The sequence below is a fragment of the Polypterus senegalus genome, chromosome 3 (assembly GCF_016835505.1).
Source record: "Polypterus senegalus isolate Bchr_013 chromosome 3, ASM1683550v1, whole genome shotgun sequence".
Lineage (NCBI taxonomy): Eukaryota > Metazoa > Chordata > Cladistia > Polypteriformes > Polypteridae > Polypterus > Polypterus senegalus.
In genome coordinates, this window is record NC_053156.1 from 25,459,414 (window position 1) to 25,470,593 (window position 11,180).

Below are 11,180 nucleotides of genomic sequence, written 5' to 3' on the forward strand. Positions count from 1 at the left end.
TAATAATAATAATAATTCTCAAATTGACACAGATGCAACAAAATAAAATGAAGCAATCGAAAGAGCAACTCTTGAATGCACTGCTAAAGGCTGATTTAATTCAAACGCAAACCATCTCCCAAATGGGCTTACATTAAATTTTACATTAAAACTGTTCAACCCCATTTTTAAGTATTTATTAAGAATTTCAAAAACAAATGACATCACTTTTCTACATCGTCACCTTCCTTTGTGATACCATTTACCCAGCGTTGTACCAACTTTTTAATGCCATCAGCAAAAAATGCCCTGCTGTTTTCACATCAGGTTCTTTCTTCATTCCTGGTGGTCGTGGCTGTAGCTGGACATCCAGAGCGCTCTGCATCCATCACACTAGTACAGCCATTTTCGAACATTTCAATCCACTCCTAGACGACTCTACAAGAGAGAACTTTATCCTCCTACTGAGCACACATGCAGCGATGAATTGGTGCTCCTGGCACACCTACTGCCAACAAAAAAGCATATGACAGAACGCTGTTCCTCTTTGGTGCAATCGCAGCCATCTTCACCACAGGGTGACAGCTCTTATAGTAAACTGCAAGGGCAGCTGGCTTGCCAGACAGAGTTAGTCACGTGACACTCTGAGACGCGCCCAATGATTACTCCTCCCACCTTCACCGTTTCCAATGAAAATAAACTGCTCAAAAAAATGAAAGGAACATTTTGAAGGCACATCAGATCTCAATGGGAAAAAAAAATCCTACTGGCTATCTCTACTGCTATGGATTGATATGGTAATGTGTTAGGAACGAAAGGATGGCACATCGTGTGATGGAAATGAAAATAAATCAACCTACAGAGGGCTGAATTCAAAGACACCCCGAAAATCAAAGGGAAAAAATGATGTGGCAGGCAGGCAGGCGAGTCCATTTGGCCAAAATTTAGTAGTTTGTATGACCCCAACGTGTTTGTATGCATGCCTGACAACGTCCTAATGAGATGAAGGATGGTGTCCTGGGGGATCTCCTCCCAGATCTGGACCAGGGCATCACTGAGCTCCTGGACAGTCTGAAGCGTCGGATGGACCGAAACATAATGTCCCACCCAGAGGTGTTCTATTGGATTGAGGTCCGGCGGGTGAGCGTGGGGGCCTGGCAATGGGATCAACTCCTTCATCCTCCAGGAACTGCCTGCATACTCTCGCCACATGAGGCCGGGAATTGTTGTGCACCAGGAGGAACCCAGGAGCCACTGCACCAGCATAGGGTCTGACAATGGGTCCAAGGATTTCATCCCGATACCTAATGGCAGTCAAGGTATGCCTCCATAGATATACCATCACTGGTATACCATCACTGACCCACCACCAAACTGGTCATGCAGAACGATTTTACAGGTAGCATAACGTTCTCCACGGCTCATCCAGACCCTTTCACATCTGTCACATGTGCTCAGGGTGAACCTGCTCTCATCTGTGAAAAGCACAGGGTATCAGTGGTGGACCTGTCAATTCTGGTATTCTATGGCAAATGCCAATCGAGCTCCATGGTGCCCACTAGAGGACATTGGGCCCTCAGGCCACCCTCATGAAGTCTGTTTCTGATTGTTTGGTCGGAGACATTCACACCAGTGGCCTGCTGGTGGTCATTTTATAGGCTCTGGCAGTGCTCATCCTATTACTCCTTGCCCAAAGAAGCAGATACCGGTCAGTCCTGCTGATGGGTTAAGGACCTTCTACGCGGAGCTCTGTCCAGTTCTCCTAGAGTAACTGCTTGTCTCCTGGAATCTCCTCCTTGCCCTTGAGATTGTGCTGGGAGACACAGCAGACCTTCTGGCAATGCCACGTATTGATGTCCCTGCCATCCTGGAGAAGTTAGACTACCTGTGCCAGTTTTGTAGGGTCCAGGTATGGCCTCATGCTACTAGTATTGACACTGACTGTAGCCAAATGCAAAACAAGTAACAAAACAGATGAGGAGGGAAAAATGTCAGTGGCCTCCCTCCACCTGTTAAGCCATTCCTGTTTTCGGGGTCATCTCATTGTGGCCCCTCTAGTGTTCTTGTTGATCATTTCATGAACACCAAAGCAGCTGAAACTGATGAACAAGCCCCTCTGCTCCTTAAGTGACCAGATCAATAGCCCACAAGTTTCATTGACTTGATGCTATACTCTCATTAAAAAGTGTTCCAATAGTTTTTTTGGGGGGTCCATGGACATCAGGTTAAGAACCCCTGGATTAGAACATCTTTAGAGAGCATCTTGTCCTTTGCTGTCCTCTTATTTAAACCTCAGACATCTCGTTTGGTTTGATGTGTGTGTGTTATCACCATGCCCAGATCAAAAGAGCTGCCTAAGGCCTTTGGAAAGAAGTTTCTAGATGTTGATGAGTTTGGGAAGAGATTTTAAAAGATCTGAAAACCCCTGAAAGATCAACTACAGGTGGAGATGGTTTCAAACAACTGTCAACTTGTTCAGGCCATCCCACCACAGCAAGTCAAATACAAGATCCTTAAATAAGTTTCATAAGAACCCTAGGATTTCATCATGAGACCTACAGGTAGTTCTTGTCACCGTTGATGTGCACGAGTCTGCCATTAGAAAAAGGCTGCATGAATTACATCTACATGGGAGGTGTGCCAGGAGGAAACCTGTACTGTCCAGAAAAAGATTGTCCACTAACACCAAGACAAAGGCCGGGATTTGTGGAACAATGTGCTGTGGATAGGTGAGCCAAAGATGGAGGTATCTGACTACAGTATCAGAAGACATGTCTGTTGAAAACCAAAGACCAGAAGAACCTAATAGCAACCGTAAAGCATGGTAATGGAAACGTTCTGGTTTGAGGCTGCTTTGCTCCTCAAGGCCTGGGCAGCTTGCAGTCATGGAGTCAACTATGAATTCTGCTACATATCAAAGTGTGCTTGAGGAGAATGTGAGTCCATCTGTCTGAAAGCTGAAGATGTGCCGAAAATGGACCTTAGAACTTGACGACAACACTAAACAACACAGGAAATCCACCAAGGAATGGCTGAAAACCAAGAATGGAGGGTTCTGGAATAGCCAAGTCAAAACCCAGATCTGAAGTCCACCAAAATGCTGTGAGGTGATTTGAAATGGGCTCTGCGCACAAAAAACCCCTCAAACATCACACAGCATGGATGACTGGGAAAATATTTCTTCTCATTGATGTCAGGGACTGCTAGACAGTTCGAGGAAATGCTGACTTGAGGATTTTATGGGGTGCATTTACTTTTTCAAAAGACTGTATTTCCAAAGACTGCAACAAGTTAACTAAATAGATAAATTATAATTAGATGTCTGTGTGTGTATTGATGCAAAGCAATGGCTCAGCCACCCACACACATCTTGAAGTGGAAATTCGTGAGACAGGTTAGTAGTTCACATTTTCACGTTCATTTAACAGGCAAATGCAAAGGGCAGCCTACCAGACATGTAGCAAACATCAGCAGGCAGCAGGTCTGCAATATGAACCTGAGTGAGATCTGCTACTGACCACAGAGCTGACTACTGACGGGACCTGCAGACCTACAGAGCACAAGGCACCAGATGTCATCCCAGTTGGCATTTACTGAGTGCTTCATGAATTAGTGGGAACTGAAGAGCAGGGAGCAGGACGGAGAAGTGAGTTCACTAAGGTGGGAAACTGCGTTTGTCTATTATTAGTCAATCATATAGTGCCTTTCACTATCTATCTATCTATCTATCTATCTATCTATCTATCTATCTATCTATCTATCTATCTATCTATCTATCTATCTATCTATCTATTATATAGTGCCTTTCACGTCCATTATCTATCTACTATATAGTGCATATCACATCTATCTATCTATCTATCTAGTGCCTTTCAGATCTATCTATCTATCTATCTATCTATCTATCTATCTTGAAATCAAACAAATCACCAGGACCAGATAATATTTATATATCGTGTTCTTAAGGAGGCTAGTGAGTACATATATAAACCCTTGGCACATATTTTTAGGAAGTCACTGAGCACTGGAGAGAAATACCATCCCATTATATAAAAAGGGTGACAGGGCAGATCCAAACAACTATAGGCCAGTAAGCTTAACATGCATCACAGGAAAATAATGGAAGGAATGATTAAGGATAAGATTGAGCAGCACATGGCAAGGACAGGAGTTATTCTGAACAGTCAGCATTGGCTCAGGAGTGGGAGGTCGTGTTTTACTAACATGCTGGAATTCTATGAGGAGGCAACAAAAGGAGACGATCAAAGTGGAGCAGATGATATTATTTATCTGGACTTTCAGAAAGCATTTGATAAGGTGCCACAAGAGAGGCTGGGCATCAAATTAAAAGAAGTAGGAGTTCAGGGTGATGTTTTTAGATGGGTGCAGCCTTGGCTCAGACACAGGAAGCAGAGGGTGATGGTGCAAGGAACCTCATCAGAAATGGCCGATGTTAAGAGTGGTGACCAGCAGGGGGTAGTGCAGGGGCAGCTGCTATTTTTAATACAGTATATAGAAATGATTTAGATAGGAATATAAGTAACAAGCTGGTTAAGGTTGCAGATGATACCAAGATGGTATCCAAGGTGGATTAGCAGATAATTTGGAATCCGTTATATCATCACAGAAGGACTTGGATAGCATACAGGCTTGGGCAGATTTATGGCAGATGAAATTTAATGTCAGTAAATGTAAAGAATTACACATAGGAAGGAAAAATGTGAGGTTTGAATACACAATGGGAGGTTGGAAAATTGAGAGTACACCTTATGAGAAGGATTTAGGAGTCGTAGTGGACTCTAAGCTGTCGACTTGTGTCGACAATGTTCAGAAGCCATTAAGAAGGCTAACAGACTGTCAGGTTATATAGCGCCTTGATGTGTGGAGTTCAAGTCACAGGAGGTTCTGCTCAAGCTTTATAACACACTGGTGAGGCCTCATCTGGAGTCCTGGGTACTGCAAAAAGGACACAGCAGCACAAGAAAGGGTCCAGAGAAGAGCAACTAGGCTGATTCAGGATTACAGACGATGAGTTATGAGGAAAGATTAACAGAGCTGAGCCTTTAGAAGATGAAAAGGAGACCTGACTGAAGTGTTTAAAATGATGAAGGGAATTAGTCCAGTGGATCGAGATCTATCTATCTATCTATCTATCTATCTATCTATCTATCTATCTATCTATCTATCTATTATATAGTGCCTTTCATATCTATCTATCTATCTATTATATAGTGCCTTTCATATCTATCTATCTATCTATCTATCTATCTATCTATCTATCTATCTATCTATCTATCTATCTGTCTCTCTCATGGTGCATGTCATATGTCTTTAAATGTCTATTTTATTGTGACTTTCATATTTAATGATGTATCTCTCTGTCTCTTCTTGGCCTCTGAGAATTGGTGAGTTTATCAGAGTGTCCAAATATGTGTAGCACTCCAGCTTCATCCATGTCCTAACTCTGCCCTGAACAGTAAAACACAGGCCTTTTAGGCTAACCCAGAAGATGTCTCTCTTCTATTTTTTGTCTCAGTTTGTCTCCCCTTTTCTCCTTTCCTGTTCCTTCCTGTCCAATTCTCTTCTCATCTCATCTCATTTCCCATTGGGCCTCTTCTCTCATCTCTTCTTGTCTCCTCTTCACCCACATCTCCCCTCTCCTTTTCTCTAATCTTCTCTCCTCCCCTCTTCTCATCTCATCTCACCGTATCTCCTCTTCTTTTGTCTCTTCTTGTCTCCTCTCCTTCCCTCATCTCTCCTCTCATTTCACTTTGTGTCTTCTTCTCTCTTCTCATCTCCTCTCGTTTCACTTGTCTCATCTCATCTTAACTTCATCTCCTATTTACTGCTCATCTCTCCTCTACTATCAACTCGTCTCGTCTTCTGTCTTCTCCCCTAATACTTTAGACAATCACCATAGCCAAATTTGACAGCTTAAACAGTCTTCCCAATGTACAGGCAATGCCATTTACGTATTTTCAAATTCTTTTTCTAATGACATAAAATGGCATTCTCAGGGCTCATTTAATCCAGTTTGGGGCTGAGGGGAGCTGGAGCCAATCCCAGCAGCACTGCAGACAAGGCAGCAAAAATTCCTAGATAGGACCTCACAGGCGTCCCCTTACATGCACAGCCACCTGGCACTACTTTAGAATCACCAGTTACTCCGACATGAGTGTGAAAAGTAAACTGGAAAACCGTGAAGAGACGGCCCAAATGGGAAGACCTCAGACAGACAATGACTGGGTGCAGAATTCAAACCAAGGGAGCTGAGTGTGTGAGACAGCTGTGCTAAGCATTGCACCACCATGCCACTCTGTGCACCATGAACTGAGATCTGCACTTCTACAGTCAGAGCACCAGTGTGTGGCATAAAGAGCTCGGGGTAAAAGAATGCTGCCAGGTTGAGGTATGAGTATCACTGTGGAGAGCAGTGCATGCTGGGATTTAAGGAGCTGTGCCATGCTGATATCCTAAGGAAATTAAGCCTGTTTAGTCTTTAGTGAAGATGGCTACTTGGGGTCCTAAGTTCGGCCTTCATACATTCAATTCAGGGATTTGGGGGCACAGAGTCTATCCTAACATCCCTGGATGGGGTGCCAGTGTACCACAGGGCACAGCCTCACTCACTCAGATTTATAGACGCCATTTACCCTGAACTGGAGTTAAATCATAACTGTCCATCAGCCATACCACCTGCACTTCACAAGAGGTCATCCACCGGAAGCTAAGAATGGTCAGTCCAGGCCAGGACTTGGATGGGAGATCATCTAGGAGAAGCTTGGGTTGCTGCTGGAAGAGGTGTTGGTGGGGCCATCAGGTGACACTTACCTTGTGGTCTAAATGTGTATCCCAATGTCCCAGTACAGTGACAGGGACACTGGATTATAAAAATAGTGCCGTCCTCCAGATGAGATGTAACATCGACGTCCTGACTCTCTGTGGTCATTAAAGAACCCTGGGTGTCCTTCATAAAGAGTAGGGGGTATCCATATCTCCAGGCTAAATTGCCCACCGTGGCCTAGTCATTCTGTCCCCCTAATCATGTCCTGTCTCTAATTGGTTATCTCTGTCACCAGTTCACCACCTGTCAGCTAATGTGTGGTGGGCATACTGGTGCAGTAATGGCTACCGTCACATCATCCAGGTGGGTGCTGCACATTAATGGTGATTGAAGTGGCTCCTCGAGCCGCCACCTTATCGTGGTGGAGGGGTTTGCGTGTCCCAATGATCCTAGGAGCTCTGATTTCAGGGGCGTTATGTCCCTGGTAGGGTCACCCAAAGCAAACTGGTACTAGGTGAGCGACGAGACAAAGATTGCTTCAGAAAACCTACCATGAAGAATAAAAACTTTGGATGGCATTTTCTCTCACCCAGACGTGCATCACCGGGGACACCCTCTGGAGCCAGGCCTGGAGGTGGGGCTCGGCCAGGCACAGCCTGAAGGGTCAATGTGGGTCCCCTTTCCCATAGACTCACCACCTGTAGGAGGGGCCAAGGACGATCGGTGCCGTGTGAGTCGGGTGGTGGCCAAAGGTGGGGACCTTGGCGGTCTGATCCTCGGCTACAGAAACTGGCTCTTGGGACATGGAATGTCTCCTCTCTGAAGGGAAAGGAGCCTGAGCTAGTGCGCGAGGTCGAGAAGTTCCGGCTAGATATAGTCGGGCTCATCTCGATGCACAGCTTGGACTCTGGAACCAATCTCCTTGAGAGGGACTAGACTCTCTACCACTCTGGAGTTGCCCCCGGCGAGAGGCGCTGAGCAGGTGTGGGCATACTTATTGCCCCCCGACTTGAAGCCTGTTCATTGGGGTTCACTCCAGTAGACGAGAGGGTAAGGTCCTAACTGTTGTTTGTGCGTATGCGTCGAACAGCAGTCTGGAGTACACACTCTTTTTGGAGTCCCCGGAAGGGTGTGCTAGAGGGCATACCTTCTGGGGACTTCCTCGTTCTGCTGGGAGACTTCAATGCTCACGTGGGCAATGACAGTGAGACCTGGAAGGACGTGATTGGGAGGAATGGCCCCCCCGATCTGAACCCGAGCGGTGTTTTGTTATTGGACTTCTGTGCTCGTCATGGATTGTCCATAACGAACACCATGTTCAAGCATAGGGGTGTTCATATGTGCACTTGGCACCAGGACACCCTAGGCCTCAGTTCGATGATCGACTTTGTGGTCATGTTGTCGGACTTGGCCATATGTCTTGGACACTCGGGTGAAGAGAGGGGCGGAGCTGTCAACTGATCACCACCTGGTGGTGAGTTGGCTTCAATGGTGGGGAAGATGCCGGTCAGACCTGGTAGGCCCAAACGTATTGTGAGGGTCTGCTGGGAACATCTGGCAGAGTCCCCTGTCAGGAGCAGCTTCAATTCCCACCTCCGGCAGAACTTTGACCACATCCTGAGGGAGGTGGGGGACATTGAGTCCGAATGGGCCATGTTCCATGCCTCTATTGTTGAGGCAGCTGATCGGAGCTGTGGCCATAAGGTGGTCAGTGCCTGTCGTGGCGGCAATCCCCGAACCCCTTGGTGGACACCGTGGTGAGGGATGCCGTCAAGCTGAAGAAGGAGTCCTACAGAACCCTTTTGTCCTGTGGGACTCTGGAGGCAGCTGATAGGTACCGGCAGGCCAAGCGGAACGGTTGCTTCGGTGGTTGCTGAGAAGGAGTTTGGAGAGGCCATGGAGAACGACTTTCGGACGGCTTCGAGGAGATTCTGGTCCACCATCTGGCGTCTCAGGAGGGGAAAGCAGTGCACTGTCAACACTGTATATGGTGGGGATGGTGCACTGCTGACCCCGGCTCAGGATGTTGTGGGTGGTGGGGAGTACTTGAAGACCTCCTCAATCCCACTAACATGCCTTCCAATGAGGAAGCAGAGCCTGGGGACTCTGAGGTGGGCTCTCCCATCTCTGGGACTGAAGTCACCGAGGTGGTCAAAAAACTCCTTGGTGGCAGGGCCCCGGGGTGGATGAGATCGCCGAGTTCCTTAAGGCTCTGGATGTTGTAGTTGGTTGACATGTCTCTGCAACATTTCATGGACATCAGGGACAGTGCCTCTGGATTGGCAGACTGGGGTGGTGGTCCCCTCTTTAAAAGGGGACGGAGGGTGTGTTCCAACTATAGAGGGATCACACTCCTCAGCCTCCCTGGAAAAGTCTATTTGGGGTTCTGGAGAGGAGGGTCCGTCAGATAGTGAACCTCGGATTCAGGAGGAACAGTGTGGTTTTTGTCCTGGACGCGGAACAGTGGATCAGCTCTACACCCTTAGCAGGATCCTGGAGGGCGCATGGTAGTTTGCCCAACTAGTCTACATGTGTTTTGTGGACTTGGAAAAGGCGTTTGACTGTGTCCCTCGGGAATCCTGTGGGGGTGCTCGGAGTATGGGGTACCGGACCCCTGATAAGAGCTGTTCGGTCTCTGTACAACCGGTGTCAGAGCTTGGTCCGCATTGCCGGCAGTAAGTAAGCCCGTTTCCAGTGAGAGTTGGACTCCGCCAGGGCTGCCCTTTGTCACCGATTCTGTTCATAACTTTTATGGACAGAATTTCTAGGCGCAGCCAGGGTGTTGAAGGGGTCCGGTTTGGTGGACTCAGGATTGGGTCACTGCTTTTTGCAGATGATGTTGTCCTGTTTGCTTCATCAGGCCGTGATCTTCAGCTCTCAGTGTGAAGCAGCTGGGATGAGAATCAGCACCTCCAAATCCGAGACCATGGTCCTCAGCCGGAAAAGGGCAGAGTGCCCTCTCAGGGTTGGGAGTGAGATCCTGCCCCAAGTGGAGGAGTTCAAGTATCTGGGGTCTTGTTCACGAGTGAGGGAAGAATGGGCGTGAGATCGACAGGCGGATCGGTGCGACATCCGCAGTGATGCGGGCTCTGCATCGGTCTGTCGTGGTGAAAAGGAGCTGAGCCGTAAGGCAAAGCTCTCAATTTACCAGTCGATCTACGCTCCTACCCTCACCTATGGTCATGAGCTATGGGTAGTGACCGAAAGAACGAGATCGCGAATACAAGCGGCTGAAATGAGTTTCCTCTGCAGGGTGTCTGGGCTTTCCCTTAAAGATAGGGTGAGAAGCTCAGTCATCCGGGAGGGGCTCAGAGTAGAGCCGCTGCTCCTCCGCATCGAGAGGAGTCAGATGAGGTGGCTCGGGCATCTGATCAGGATGCCTCCTGGACGCCTCCCTGGTGAGGTGTTCCGGGCACGTCCAAACGGGAGGAGGCCCCGGGGAAGACCCAGGACACACTGGAGGGACTATGTCTCCCGGCTGGACTGGGAACGCCTTGGGATTCTCCCAGAAGAGCTGGAAAAAGTGGCCGGGGAGAAGGAAATCTGGGTCTCTCTGCTCAAGCTGCTGCCCCTGTGACCCAATCTCGAATAAGTGGAAGAGGATGGTTGGATGGATGGATGAAGTGGCTCCACACTCACTGAAGCACTTTGAGTACTAAGAAAGGCACTATATAAATGTAATGTAAATAATTATCATTACTATTATAAGTAACATGGAGACTAATAGGAAGTCATTTTATTAACAATACCGTTGTGGGCATCAGAAACAGCTTTATCAAAAAAATATCGCACAACATATTGAGACAATCTAGCTTGTAGCTTACAAAAATAATATGATGTGCCACTTGCTTGGCAAACCTTTTAGGGTCTTAAGTTTTAATTCAACTCAGTTGATCAATCGTTATTTTATATAGAGTCAGTAGCTGCACGTGCATCTCAGGGCACTTGGGAGGCCTTAATAAGATTACAATACAAGACTGGTTCATGTAGGACTGGTCCTTTTCAGCAATCTAATAACGCATTTGGACATGAGTTGGACATGACATCTGAATTCAGCCACCCAACAGCACTAAGCCCTCAACTGTTTGGCAGAAAGAGCTCCGGAAACCAAGCAACGTGCAAAGCTTGACTTGATAAAGGAGCTTATCTGATTCCACTGACAACTATCAAGCTTCTGAATCTGGAACACGCACCAGTCATCAGTTCCACAGAAGTGTAGCACCACTAGTGGCCTCTAGGGGTCAGACACCTTCTAGGCTGGGTATTTAAAGTTCATGCAAGAGGAGGCGATGGGTGGCATGGTGGTGCCGCAGTTAGTACTGTTGCCTTATGGAGCCAAATTACCACAACTGTGTGGAGTCTGCATATTCTTCCTGTGCCTGTGTGGAGTTTCTTGAAGGAACTCCAGCTCTGTTTC